Source organism: Coccinella septempunctata, chromosome 8, assembly GCF_907165205.1.
Source record: "Coccinella septempunctata chromosome 8, icCocSept1.1, whole genome shotgun sequence".
NCBI lineage: Eukaryota > Metazoa > Arthropoda > Insecta > Coleoptera > Coccinellidae > Coccinella > Coccinella septempunctata.
The window spans coordinates 18545529-18559971 of record NC_058196.1 but is presented as its reverse complement, the minus strand read 5'-3'; the positions used below and the strand labels follow the sequence as shown (position 1 = coordinate 18559971).

The following is a 14443-nucleotide window of genomic DNA, read 5'->3' as shown; positions in this document are numbered from 1 at the left end:
GGATTTCTAGCGTAACAGTTAATCTTTGTTACTATGGATACAGCGTCCTGGATTGGAAGTCAGAAATCACAATCACATGCAGCCGTTGTAAAAAATATTCGTTACATCAACGGTCACGATTATTATAACGAGAATAATTTATAAATGGAATATCACAAGTGCACAAGGATCCTCAAGAGCTGAATCCTAGAACTGAAGTATTTTTTCATTACTTTTGAGTTAGACTTTATAGGTTATAAATGTACCTCAACTCTGTAACCTGGTTTAATAATAATAATAATAACAAGGTGGATCCCAATATTGTTAAGTTCCTGAAAAGCGCCATGTCAACCTGGCGTACTAGTCTTCAAATGAAAGCAGCAGATGGCTCCATTACAACAGGACCTATTCCAATAGGACGCGGAATTTTCCAAGGAGATTCGCTGAGCCTCTGTGGTTCTACATGGCCTTGATTGAATTCAACGGACTAAGGAAAAATAGAAGATGGTACGTTCAAACTCAAGAAAGGTGCAGAAATTGAAGCATTAAAGGAAGGAGACACATACAAGTATCTAAGCATAAAACAGGCAATAAAAATCAATCAGAGCCAGATGAAGAAAAAATTAACGGAGGAGTTCAGCCGAAGATTGAGAAGGATAATGAGAACTAGCCTTAATAGCAAGAAGCTGATGAAAGCTATTAATAACTAGGCTTGCTCGGCGCTGAGCTACTCATTCGGTATCATCTCTTGGATCACCACCGATTTAGCAGCCTTACAGAGAAAAATAGGGACGATGCTGACTAAACACAATAAACATCACCCCAAAAGCTCAAGAACGGACAGAACTGCCACGACATTTTGGGTGTAGTGGAATTGTTTATTTGTCCAACCGTATGTCCCTGGAAATTGAAGGACTTCGAAAATATTTCCTGAGCAGGACTTCATCGAGTAGTTCGTGTTGCTGATAGTTCTACACCGTTAAAGCTACAGCAGGACCATTGGAAACCGTCGAACACTCTGCAGAAAGTAAAATGCAGAAACTGATTGGCAAACCTTTGCATGGAGGGCACCAGAACGAGGTCAATCATGATTATGATATGATGATGATATGATGATATCTGCGTGGAACTACTGGTTGACTTCCGGAAGGTTGTTTCCTGAGACAAAGTGCTTCATGCTCGCCATCCAGGATCAGGTGATTCCAACAAGAAACAACATGACATATATCGCCAAGGATGCCTCAGTGGCAAACGATAGCTGTTGTTATGGCTGTTCGAGACATGAAACTATCCAGCACATCCCCGGTGGATGTCAGAAGTTCGCGGGCACGGAGTACAAAAATAGACATGATGCTGTTGCCAAGATTCTTCACTAAGAATTGGCACTAAAGCACCAACTTCTCAGTTCGAAAAAGGTTCTTTATTACAATTACCATCCGGATGCTGTATAGGAAAATGAACATCACAAGCTCTACTGGGATCGCACGGTTCTCACAGGCCGGAAAATAACCTGCAATAGACCAGAACTCACATTGTTCAATAAGGATGAGGACATGGGGAATGCAGAGGAACTCCGACAGGAAGTGCGGGTGGAGCAGGAATCCAACCTACAGCAGGGAGGCGAGGAGCGACCCGGACCCGACCACCACCACGAGCCCTATAACCTGAAAGGGCTCCAACAGAGCTTAAACTTTTTGATATCTGAGATATCTGGAATAAGTGAATGTTCCTCTGGAGGAGTGTGAGAGCCGCAAGGCTAAAGTCATAATAATTTCCCCTGGCATCAACTCATTTGGATGCAGTTGGAGTTTTCGCTAAAAGAACGTGAGCCAGAAACTCAGAGGTGAATTCTCACAAATGTAGAGAAAATGCTTTCTTCACTTCACTATAATTTGAACGCCTCTGAATAAAACTCATTACATATATATACTCTTTAAAGTGCTCAACAAAAATACTATACAAAATTTCAAATAAAATTAAATCATTAATTTTTAATCAAGTAGGTATCACATATGCACTAGAAGTAGCGCTTTCTGCATGACTCTATAGATAGTTTCGTCCAATTCAAGTTAATGAAATGGCAATAGGGACAGTTTTGATATCTATCAACTTCCATTATCTCCTGGTTTGTTCCTTGAGGACTTTATATTTCGAAATTTTTTCGATGTGCCTATCTTGTAGGTTTTTATTTGATCTTTATTCAGTAGTTTGTGCTAACACAAAATAAGGACAAATATCAAGAGGAATTGAAACGGAACTCTAGACGAATTAGCTGAAGAAATAACTCATAACATAAAAACTGTAACAAAAAAAGTGGTAGAGTGAGGAACCAAAATGAAGCCAAATTGAAACAACAGACGATGAAACTTATGACAAAACGTAGGGAAAAAGGGAGAGATCATCCAGAGTACGACACAGTTAAAGAAATTATAAGGATTAGAGATTTAAGGGCATACAGATTAAAAGGAAACGTATATCGGAAACTATAGAGAACAATACAAATATGAAGGTACTGAAACCGAGAAATTGCATTGTTATGATTATTTTCCAATAAATAATCCTAATGGTAATTGTAGTAAGGAACCTTTTTTTGACCTAAGAAGTTGGTATTTCAAAGCCAGTTCTTGGTGTAAAATTTTGGCAACAGCATCATGTGTATTCTTCTACTCCGTGCTTTGGAACTTCTTTCCGGTGATGTGCTGGATGCTTTCATGCCAGCCTATGGCAGTAAGTCAGGCGGCAAGCGTACGTCATAATGACGTACCTTAAAGCTCATGTCAGACGTTATATAGACCTCAAAGTTGACGTCTAGATGACGGTCAAATGTCAGCGTCATTATGTATGAGTATCAGTGTATGACGTTATTTTGACGTCTTATGAAAGGGATAAACCTAAGAGGAAGCCAATGAAAATAATGAGAATTAATTCAGATGCATACCACCCGCCGATACGATACGTTTGGAATTGACGGACTCCTATTCAATACTGGCACGCGCTACTGAGTACTATGTAGTAACGTCTTTATAACGTCCCCTTCAATGACGGTTATAGTACGTCATTTTGCGTCGATGACGTCCACCGTCAGGAAATCACCAATTGAGTACGTCATTATTCACGTCATATTGACGTCACGTGAAGAACGTCAAAAATAATGAGAATTAATTCAGATGCATACCACCCGCCGATACGATACGTTTGGAATTGACGGACTCCTATTCAATACTGGCACGCGCTACTGAGTACTATGTAGTAACGTCTTTATAACGTCACCTTCATAGGACGTCATTTTCGCGTCGATGACGTTTACCGTCATGAAATCACCAATTGAGTACGTCATTTAGACGTACGCTTGCTGCCTGGTTAGTTACCCGTTTGATGGCCTCTTCTAGGTCGCCGTAATTGCCAATTCTCTGAGCTCTGGAGAAGTGTTACTGATATCCATATCGCTATCAGTATCCATTCTTGATTATACTGAATATTAACATTCAAACCACGTACCTAATTCACTCGTAAAATCTAGCCGATTTCGTGAAAAATTAATTAGACAACAGCAAATGACAGTTATTGTAATAGGGAATGAGGTTTCTGTTCAATTTGGGGCTTTCATTTAGTTCTTTCTAGACTGAATAAGGCGAAAACAGAATGAACCATAATTTATTTCATCTTTGGTTGCTACTACGATTCACCCTAAAAAAGTAGAATTTATTATGATATGTCTTCTCACCATTCGTCATCAGAAAACCATCAGTTGAATTCTCGTAATTGACAATCCCCATTCTCGTTCACTCTCACTCCTCCCAATACGAACCAGAGGTGAATCTTTGCAATAACAATTATAAGTTGGTTCAACCGCAAGCGGTCTCTGTTAATTTCTTAGTTATTGCTGTATGCTTCCGAGATGAAAACTATTTCGTCCACATTGCTGAGAACCATTAACGAAATGGTATTACACTCCGTGTTTCATTAACGATGAAATACGGCGAGCGGTTTCTTATTTTACAGAAATTTCTCGAGCAGTTTACCTCCATATACTGCCGGCATGTTTTTACAGTTCATAATGAATAAGCTTTGTGTTTCTGCGAGAGAACATGAAGTTAAAATTAATGGAACTAGTTGTAAAGTACAGGCTACGTTTTTAGACGGATACAATCAAATACAGACTAGCTCTAAAATTAATTGTATGGAGGGCTCGTAATGGACATCGTTAACACGAAAATTTTCAGTTTTCCTGAAATTCCAAGATCGAATTGAATATCATTTATGAAAATCATTTTATATTAGTTATTCACCATGTGAATGATTCGATTCACTTAAAAAAAAATATTAATTTCGGTGAACATTTCAATATTTGAAATTTCTTAACGTAGAATTTCCTCACCAGATTTTAGTAATTTTGGTCGATCTAAGTTGATGGTACTGCTAGAAATTTGACAACAGAACAACAAATACAGAAATTATTGGAGATTTTATGTTTTATGTGACCAGATATCAATCTGTATCTGGGTTATCGAGGTCTACTGGGATGTCAATCACTATTGAATAGGCTGCAGTTCATGAAATCAGCATTCAGAAAATATTTAAGTTCCAACCATTTCATCACATTTGATATCAACTATTTATTGCACCATAGACAACATGCACTGATATATTTTCCGAATTAGGATTTCAAATTTCCTGGGGTAATTTTGAATTGAATTGCTATAGTGTTGGAATTTTCCATCAAATAAGCTTTCTAAAGATACAAAGATATACGGGATTAGCCGTTCGAAGTTTCTGGTATGGTATAAGCGGAAGTTGCATAATTCGAAGAATATTTTAAGCAGGAAGCTCATTGTCGAGAACCTCAGAATGCATAATAGTTCATCGGCTTGAAAAATATTGATGAGATACAATCATTTGAACAGTAAATATACTGATATAATTATGGAGATTGTTCATGTTGTGCTGTACAAAAACAAACATAAAAGTGCAAAAAAAAATTAAATTCAATGAATTATTTATGCAGTCAGCCAAGTGCGAAGAAAACACCTCATCGACCATAGTTAGCTTAACGGTTACAGTCCATGTATTTTGGCTCTCACGACCCCCAATCGAAACAATATGAGGAAGATCAAGCTTCGCAAAGAACAGCATGGAAGAGGATGGAGATACTCCATTTAAACAAAACATCATAATTTTATATTTACTGCAGATATTACCGTTCCCCCAACCCCCTGCTGGGTTGAGCTCTCAGATCTTTTTCCACATACGCAGCAATGCGACAACACCGTAGAATGACACACCAGAGAAATTTAATCCAGAATTCAATCAAGGAAGCGGCGGATAATATAAAAAAACTATGGACCATCAAAGGAGAACTCAACCTGTCTGTATAGAGGAGGCGGATTATACCGGTAACAATCTTCTTGCTAATCTGAGTAGTTTATCTGTTCACTCAGTGATTATCATTGAAAGAGAAGAACTCTTTAGTGGCAAAAAGCCATCATCCATCACGGGGAATATAGTTAAATAGAGCTGTTGGTCCAACAAAGAGAGAATAAGAGAAACTCGTGGGAATAAATGGATAAAATACTGGAAGCTGCTCAGGGCAAATAAGAGCTGGTGGAAGAGAGCCCACAAGCTTAAGCCGGCAAAAAACTGCCGAACAGATAAAAGAAGGTCTAGGATCAATAGAGAAGGAAATCCAGAAATCCTAGGTGTAGGTAAGTTTTCTTGAACGACGCCGACGTCGTGCTGCTCATTAGGGCCATACCAAATTGCTTAAACATCAAGAGGGCAACAGTGATTCCAATATAAAGAGATGAATCATCGAATATTCAGAACTGAAAGCCGAGTGCCGACCATCATTTCGAGCCTACTCTCAATAAGCTTTCACTTGTGCCTAATCGGATGAAAAAGAAATAATTCTTGTATATTCGGAATGCATATGGCCACAAAACGTTAGAGTTAGTTGGGGTAATTGAGCGCAGAGGGTAAGTGTGCGCAGAGGGTAAGTGTGCGCAGTGCGTATATCTCGACTATGAAATGTATGAAATAGGGGTTCATTAGAGTGAAGCAAGGGCGCAGAATCGCCAAATTAGTTTTTTCATAGGACTGCGCTGTGCGACGTTTCGTTTACTTTTTATTTGCAATCAACCAAATTTACTACTTCTCTTGTTAATTTTTGTCATCTCTGCAAATTCTGCTAGGTCCAAGTTCCGAGTCCGATAGTGTTAAACAATGAAAATAAATAATAAATTTTTTTTAGTTATTATTTATAGTCCATTCAAGAATGATTGACATCTCGAGTGGCTATAAAAAATTAAATTTAAGTTGGTAATAGCCTCAGAGTTAAGAAATTGTGTTGCGGGATTCAGGTTGGTATTGTGATTAAACATTGATCTATAGACCTATTATATGTGAATCTATGCACTGATCAACAATAATTTGAATTTTGTACTGCTGTTTATGTTCTCAATTTAATCGCAGAGTTTGAAAACATAATTATTTCAATTTTGAAAGCTGATTAACCCTTAATAACCTGAGTTACGATCACTATTCTAATTGAATAAATATTCTTTATAGAGTGTACAAGACAAAAACAACTCAATTTCTGTTTGAAAATTGTATAGTTTTTGTTAGAGAAAAATGGTGTTACATATATGTAACGCTAATAGCTACAGTTAATGAGAAATAAAATAGATTTGCCAGTGAAATTTGCGTTACATATGTGTAACACTAGGTTATTATGGGTTAATATGCTCTGAATTTGATTATTTCTTCTTTTCAAATATTTTTCTAGGTTATATTTATATATTCAAGTTCTGTGATTGAAACTACAGAAAGTATAGAAGTATTGTGATAAGATATTAAGGTGCGTCTGGACTATCAATGCCTTCTGGGATGTCAATCATTTTTGAATGGACTATACAGTCCCTGGCCATATTATTAGACGCATTGATTCGATGCGAAATCTCAATTAAACACGCTTTGAAATTGGTTATTGGGTTATTGGTTTTTGAATATTGAATTATTAAATTGAATGTATATGTTATATAGTCCATTCAAGAATAATTGACATCCTAGTAGGTCTTGAAAGTCCAGGCGCAGCTTAATATCTGGTCACAAAAGATCATTAAAAATTTCTGTACTTTCAATCACAGAACTGAAATATATTAATATAACCTAGAAAAGTATATGAAAATACGAAATATTCAGATTTGCAGTATATTAATCAGCATTCCAAATTGACAGAATTATGTCTCCAATTTATACGATTAAATTAAGGGCGTAAACAGCTTTACAAAATTCAAATAACCGTCGGTAAGTGCATAGATTCACATATAATAGGTCTACAGATCAATGTTCATTCACAATACCAACATGAATTCCGCAACACAAAATCTCAACTTATGGGCTACTACCAACTTAAATTCGATTTTCCATAGCCACCCGAGATGTCAATCATTCTTGAATGGACTATATATACTTCATCTGTAAATGGCTTTCACATATAATATATCATATTCAATAAAAAATATTGATTTATTGATGATTCAACATGAAATTCTAATATTTTGCTGAGCCACCTTGTGTAGCTATGAGAGCTTTATACTATCAATGCAGAATTGTTCGGTTTGCTGCATTCGAGGATGATGATTTCATATGTGGATTATCGAAATATCGTCCAAACCTGCAGCATGCAAGACATTCACTGGAAGACATAGTACTGATTCATACTTTAGTACTAATATTACAACATCAAAAATAAATGCCAAATAGAACAATTTAATGAGAGTCATAGATACACATTCTGTGGAAATGAAATTCAAATATGCTGCTTTTTCCTCGGTCAATACCAGTAAATATAAAAAAAATCCTCAGCGCCTCTAATAAACTGGCCACGAACGTTAATTCACATTTTGGCTTACTGGGGAAAGTGTGCGCATAGATTCGTTATATGGGCATTAGTTCAGTGAGGAATAAATGACGATATTGTTGATTCTCTTGGTTGAAACTCGATCATAATTGTTCTATTTGTTCTGAAAAATATGAAAGGCTACCAACAGAGTTATGTATCGAAGGTTGTGTTTACCAGGAATGGTGGCACAAAGAATAATTCACTGCTGGTAAATAGGCGCTTCTGTATAACCATAAACAGCATTTCTCTAATATTGTAACATTTTGATGACATCATTTTGTAATTTGTTTTGATTGTGTGGTTCACTAAGCACTGCGTTCACTTACCGTAATACGGGGATCGTGAACGTATTTCGACTTTCACTATTAATTTTTTTTTGCAGACAAAAAAGCGTTTTTGTTCGCTTGCCTTTTCATTTTTTTTATAGATTAGGAAATGCTCTGTTTTATGAATATGTTATAATTCTCCCTAATGACTCTATATACATTCTCAGTTTCAAGATGTTTGCGTTCGCATTTTCAAAGTTCTTCTGGATTTCTTCAAATATTAAGGCCAATTTTTTGATATTCCGAATTGAAGAACATAAATCATCAAAATACTAATTTTTTTCGTTCTTAAACTGTCAAATTTTTACTCAGTGCCCAATAATGTGTGGATCCATTCTACCTACTCGCTCATAAAGGATAAAATTGGCTCATGGTTCACATTCGCTATGTCTGAAGATTCACACTGTCCAATTATTCATTTTTTGTTCGTCCAACCCACTTCAAAGAAATAACTTCATTTGTCAGAACCTTCAGGCAACCCCACTCCTCCCATTGAAATTACCACTTTTCAACTGTTCTTCGACCCTGAAGAAGGCATCGATCAACGAGACTCTACTCGATAAATTTGACGGGATTTTCTCCGACCTTTCGGTCCCTTGCATCCTTCAGTATTTGCAAGGGCCAAATTGAATATTTCACCGAAACATCTGGAACTGAATATGGAATGGGGATTTATAGGGAGAATCTGGCAGGAGGAGGACCAGGAATTGTGAACTTTCGTTGTTATAAAATACAAAGGAAAGACGCTTTGAAGTATTCAGGAATAATATGGCACTCACGAGAAGAACAAATAATCATGGGCGTCGTTGAAGAAATTTATGGAATTTAATGTGCTAAACTTCTCTTCCTAGAAATTTGCTTTTATCTTTGTTATGATTTGTGCCATCTAGAAGGAGAATATTATTATGCTGTTCTCCAATATTACAAACTTACGTGCTAAAGTAGAAAGTATATTCAGCAGACATGGGAGAGAAACAGATCTCTTGTAAAGCCAATCAGAACAACGAAAGCTGAATCAGCTTCATTCGAAATCGTAAAAAAGTACCTAAACGAGGCTATATTGAGAAATTCTTAGCCTACTATAGAACCAAACAAAATTTCAATGTCAAAATATTTTATTACTCAACATATTCTCCTCTTAATTAGATACATTTATTACAGCGAACCTGCAACATCTCTAGACCTTAAAAAAAATGTTTCTTCTTGCTCTGCTCACTAGACCTCCACAGCTTTTATTACCTCCTCGTTGAAAGAAAATTTACGACCTTTTCAACTTTTTTTCAGTTGAGGAAAAAGATAATAGTCGGATATGGAGCCAAATCTTGTAAGTAAGGGGGGTGTTCTAGTAATTCAAACCCTAAATCACGAATTTTTTGAATGGCAACATGAGATTTGTGTGTGGGGGCGTTGCCCTGCACATACAAACCACCTTTGGATAGCTTTCTGCGACTTCTCTCTTTAATTTTTTTCCATAGAGTGGTCAGTAATGTCGAATAGTAATCTCCGGTCATTGTTTTACCCTTATCCAAAAAATCAATCATGATTACTCCATGACAATCCCAAAAAACTGAAGCAAGAACTTTTCCAGCAGTTTTTTGGACACGGAACTTCTTAGGTCTTGGAGAACCAGAGTGTCGCCATTCCATCATTTGTTGCTTTGTTTCTGGATCGTTGAAATGTACCCAATTCTCATTCATAGTAACAATTCGGTTTGAAAAGTCTACATCGTTTAAATCGAGCACAGATCGAACGCGATGCCTCTACCCTTGCACGCTTTTGGTTAACCCTCTAATGCCCAAGTTTTTTTCTTTTTTGAAATTATTTCCGTATAGTTTCAAATTAACTTATGTAATCTACATCTTTTTTTCGCAAATAGTTAACCGATTTACATTAAAACCTGTTTACTCACAAATGAACCTATACTGAAGGCGGACATGGGCAGAATAATTTTGTATCCACTTATATGCAACCAGTCTCAAGGCGGACTTGGGTATTAGAGGGTTAACATTCGTACATTTGGGGATGCATTTTGCAGCAATTTTTCTCATGGCCAAATTGACGAGAACGTTCGTATGAAATACTCATTGCTTCAGATATCCGTTTTAGCCTAATTCGACGGTCGCGGTCTGATAAAATCATGTCATTAACTGCATCGATATTTTCTGGGACTGACACAGAAACTGACCTTCCCGATCGGTCACCATCTTCAATGGAAAATTTACCTCTTTTGAATCTTACAGTCCAATTTGTAACGGTCGCATACGAAGGACATTGATCACCAAGGGTATTAAGCATATTTTCGTAAATCTGCTTACCCCTTAACTCTTTTAAATAAAGGTATTTGATGATGGCCCGATACTGCAATTTTTCGATTTTCACAATTTCGCTGGACATCTTCTTTCTTTCAATTTATTGCGTAACTCTGGTTTACTTCTTTCAACCTCAAACACACTGACACTTCCAATGAGTTATTGTTCGTCGCTATGGTAACGCAATATTTTTTTATGCATGGAACTGGTCTAGGCTAACTAGATATCAATCAATACTCGTAAAACATTATAACTTGTGTTTTGTCATTGACGAAATAAAAAATATAACGTACTCGAAATATTCGCAGTTTATGAGACTCATTTCCCTATGGTTCGTTTTTCATTCCTACCCTATACCGTGAACCTAAAATCTAAAAATACAACAATATCAAAAAAGATAACAAGTTAACGTATTTAAAGTGAAAAATGATTCGAAACACCAAAACTCAAATTATTGAATAAAAATAGAAAGTTAATAAGGTATGCAATGATAACTATAGAGTGTCTCAATGTAAGAAAGCCAATCCTGATCCTGATCCTGATCCTCATAGTAATATGTGATGTGATTTATTGGTGGTACTCCTGGATTGTTCTTTGTCGTACGTCTGCTAAACTATCCACACTATTTTTCGAGAATGAATCACCCCTTAATTTTTTTCGTAACTATTCATTCACGCCCTGTAGCCTTGTATATGTTTCAGACTTTATTCTGTTTAGGGATTACTTATCTCAATTATTTCCGGTGGTAGGGTTTTTATTAGAGAGTTGAAGTGCTGCCATGAACGTAAACATTAACGTTATAATTGACATCTACGCATGCTCATTCGTCAGTTTTAACGTTATTGTTAGTTAGGGTCAGCTTTACGGCCTACGCAAACTAGCGGTCTCCCACGTTTACCTTAAACATCGACGTACGTTAACCGAACGAGCACCGATGACTTGCGAATGGCCGAATTTTGACTGTTGAATGCAATTCTCGATAACCTCAAACGGTCATTTTTTACATTTCCCGTGTATTTTCTCATAATTATCAAAAGGATTAAGTTGTAAAACTTCGTTATCAGATTACATTCAGTACATAAGTAAATGTCTGAAACTCCACTGCGATTATCATGTCTCCAACACTTAAACATTTCATTGATAATCAAATACTTCCAAGTTGAAAATTTTCTTTATTATGCATATAAATCTTTAGAACATCAATATTCCAAATATTATTTCAGCTGTCGAGGCTGGCAAAATCCAAATTGATAGGTTATGTTTAACTTCCGTCTTCTCATGATGGCAGCACAATTCAAATGTCATTACAACACGTAAACTTTATATTTGACGTTATTTCTCACGTTAAGGTTTACTTTCAGGCTAACGTACTGTGCGCAATTCAACTCTCTATTATTTCTGGGGTTATTGACGTTAAGAACCTGTCGCCTTTCACCGAGTATCACGATCATGTGCTGCACCAATTTTCAAGTGAAAATGTTTTTACATGTATATGCAAATTCCTCCCTTATTCTTGAAATGTTCTCAATTTTCATGCACCTTGTTTTATAGACCAGTAATCCATTATGACGCAGTTGTCTGGCACATAAACGAAAGTCAAAACAATACAGGTAAAACCCTCTATCTATAGAATACAAAGGCTAGCCCGTATTTGCATCACTGATATAAGAAAGTGCCCAACTAGGGATCTAAAGATCATTACAGATCTCACACGTTTTTATTTTGTCTTATAAAAAGATCAGGCCGAGTGGTCATTTTAAGAATATCCAAGAAAGTTACAGGTAATGCAAGAATTAGGAATCAGGGAGTCTGGGCTATTCTGACGTAGAAGACTCAAGCAACTAATCCCCCTTGTGATATATAAAGAAAACCAGCATCAAGAAAGGGAACCCACCCTCCAAATCTTACCATTAAATGTTGTAAAGATTATTCGAAAAACACTAAAGATGCTCACTATCTCTATGCCGCTGTACAAACGTGTTTCGGGTAGAAATATTTGCAATCGAAAAATATGCTAATGAACTATCAGGAACTGAAAAGTGCAGAATTTGTAGGGAGGGAGGAAGAGATTTCAGAGCACCTGGTGGCGGAATTCCTCAACATTGCAAGTCAAAGCAAAGGAATTCTTTGGACGGAAAATGTTAGGTTCAAATCACAACATACTTCGGAATATTTCTGTTAAAATTTTAAGAATAAATGTTCACACAACGAATGGAGTTTATCACTTCCATCTATATTAGTGAATATACGAATCTGGGGAAATTTGTATTCAACAGGCTTAGGCTTAATGGAAACTTAGTCTGGCCATTTAGGCCCAAAAAAGGTAGTTGACATAGAAATGAGAGATGAGGAGCTGCAAACTTGTATACACTTCTATTTTGGCGTTCTGAATGATGCCTCAAAAGTCTGATAAAATCTTGTGTCCACATTCCAAGACGTTCAAATACAAAGGTCACAAAAATTGTTTTTTGCAGATATGTCGTTCCATATATACTTTCAAGGCTATTTACATTCATTATAAAAATGTATTATCCTCTACAACTTTTGTCATTGTACCGATCTGAACTTAATATAGTTGGAAAGCCGACGATACTAAATCGGGATTTACTCCAGTATCGTGGAGACCTAGTGGATTTTGAAGATTAAATGGTAGAAAGAAAAAAAGGTTTTATGATGTATGCACTTTCAGCGGTGGGGAAATCGTCTGCGGGGTCTCAAAAATGTAAAAAAAAATCGTCAGGTTTACATACTCGAGCGTGTCAGACTAAGATACTGTATATGCTCTACGAGTCTCTGATAATGAGTTCATGCTTATCTGACAGTTTGCGCGGTGGGACTGGCCGTACGGAAGAGTTGAAAATGGTAAAAAAAAAAAATTCCAGCGTGTCAGATTTTTGGAGGATATGTTAATTGGACCCAAAGGATGCTACTTTTCAAGGGACTGACAATTTGGACGTGACGCAAGGTCACAGCGGTCCTTTGAAAATTTAAAAAAAAATCGTTACTTGTACATACTCGAGCGTCAGATTTTCATACAGATGGTTAATCTGGGTGCTGTAGACTTGTTGACCCATTAATCTGACACTAATCAGGGGGGTTTTCTGAATCTGACACTTTGAAGATGATAAAACTCCCATTTTTCGAATATTTCCCTCCCTGTACCTCTAACCGTTTTTGTATTCATTATGATAGTTGTAGATAATAAAATTCTACACAGCTTTTGACTGAAGCTATTTTACATACTCTTAACCATTCTCGAGTTAGAGGGCGATAAGGGCGAGAAGCTTAGCAACACATGCGAAAGGCAAGGTCAATGTAGAATCACAGTCTAATCTATATTCATCCAATTGTCAAAATGACAATAGGTATTTCTATGATGACAATTTCGAAATTAGTCACGAAAATTTTAGTGTTGTCTGTGACTGAACCTTAGAATGTACTATTTTCCAACGAGTGAATTTTCGCTCCAGCATGTATCGCTAAACACCTCGCATTAATCGTCAAATATCTCAAAAACGTTCGAACGTAGAAAAAATTGCTTGAGACAAAATTTGTAGACAATGTTATGCTCTTCAACTTTTATAATAAATGCGAAAAAGATTTGAAGCCCAGGAAAGGAGATAATTCAAAAAAACTGATTTTTGTGACCTATATGGCCAATTTTTATAGTTCCGGCTTGCTAAAACTGTCAGATCATATTTTTTCCGTTATTCTTCAATCATTAGCTTCAAAATAAGAAAAAACCCCACCGCGCTCGAGAATGTACACGTGACGTTTTTTTTTTGCAACTTTGACGCCCTTCCACACATTCTCGACCCTCTTAAATTGTCCGATTAAGAGAATATATACTTTTCAACATGTACCTAATTAACCACATTTATCTTAATCTGACAAGCTGGAGTAAGTACAATGATCGTTTTTTTTTCTAC

At 36.5% G+C, this 14443-nt stretch overlaps 1 protein-coding gene across 1 annotated transcript in view; it reads left to right on the top strand.

The window, feature by feature from the left end:
• LOC123319276 (protein artichoke) overlaps positions 1–14443 on the top strand; it is a 99238-nt gene that overhangs the window by 52305 nt on the left and 32490 nt on the right. The window lies entirely within an intron of this gene.